Below are 1,169 nucleotides of genomic sequence, written 5' to 3'. Positions count from 1 at the left end.
AAGTTTTCATCACATTCCGTACCCACCGAGGAGAACCTACCCAATGGTACTCCCACACCACAACATCTAACCGGAAATTTTATTGCCAAATCCGCATTTATCCAATTAGTCGAAAGAAGCCAATTTGGGGGGATGCCTAGTGAAGACCCTCATTCTCATATGGAGACTTTTTGTGACTATTGTGATGCGATTTCTCAAACCGGTGTAACTCAAGACCAAATTCGATGGGTCTTATTTCCTTTTTCTCTAATTGGCACCGCGAAACAATGGTTGAAAGGCCTTGATAAGGCTACTCTCGGAATTGATTCTTGGAAAAAGTTGGCTCTAGCTTTCTACAAAAAGTTCTATCCACCGGAAAAGACTAACATGCTAAGAGCTCAAATCACGGGCTTTAAGCAAAGGGATGAAGAATCTTTGTATGAAGCTTGGGAGCGGTTTAAGGGAATTTGTCGCTCATGTCCTCACCATGGACTTAGCGAGTGGTTCTTGGTACAACAATTTTGGAACGGTCTTTATGAAGATTCAAGGAACATTCTCAACATGGGATCAAATGGAATGTTCACCGAAGTTGATGACAATCAAACTTGGAACAAAATTGAGGAAATGGCGGTCCATAACTCACAATATAGTAGACCTCGCAAGGCTACTAGAGGAGAAAGCATGAAGTGGACTCCATTACTCAATTGGGTGCTCAACTTAGTGCTCACATTGATACCATCAATTTGAAGTTTGAAAAAGGTATGGCTAGACTTGAAGAAGCCTCAAAATCACCAAAGCATCATGTTAATGCCATGATGGCATCTTCATCAATCCCAAGTGGGATATGTGAGAATTGTGGAACTTTGGGACATGACCAAAGTGAATGTAGGGGAACAAATGAACAAGTGAATTCTTTCCAAGCATACAAGAGTGGTACCTCTTATTCAAACTATTACAATGAAAACACCAAATTCCATCCAAATCTCTCATACAAAAGCCAAAATGTTCAAAACCCTCAAACAACATACACCCCACCTCCCATGAGAAACCAAAATCAAAGACCCTTTTACAACCAAAACCAAGGTTACCAAAATCAATCTCCATACAATCAACAAAATGACCAAGGTTTTGATGTTCAAAAAGCGGTCCTCCAAATGCAAAAGAATCAACAAGAGTTTTTCACTCAAATG

At 40.2% G+C, this 1,169-nt stretch overlaps 1 non-coding gene across 1 annotated transcript; it reads right to left on the bottom strand.

The window, feature by feature from the left end:
• Nucleotides 1-366: 366 nt before the first annotated feature.
• Nucleotides 367-473, bottom strand: LOC141624254 (small nucleolar RNA R71). Its single transcript, XR_012534063.1, has one exon. It is a non-coding gene; the product is annotated as a small nucleolar RNA R71 (small nucleolar RNA).
• Between the last annotated feature and the right edge of the window lie 696 nt (nt 474-1,169).

Source organism: Silene latifolia, chromosome X (genome assembly GCF_048544455.1).
Source record: "Silene latifolia isolate original U9 population chromosome X, ASM4854445v1, whole genome shotgun sequence".
In the NCBI taxonomy this organism is placed as follows: Eukaryota; Viridiplantae; Streptophyta; class Magnoliopsida; order Caryophyllales; family Caryophyllaceae; genus Silene; species Silene latifolia.
Note: the sequence above shows the minus strand (reverse complement) of the source record. Positions and strands in the feature narration are given on the sequence as shown.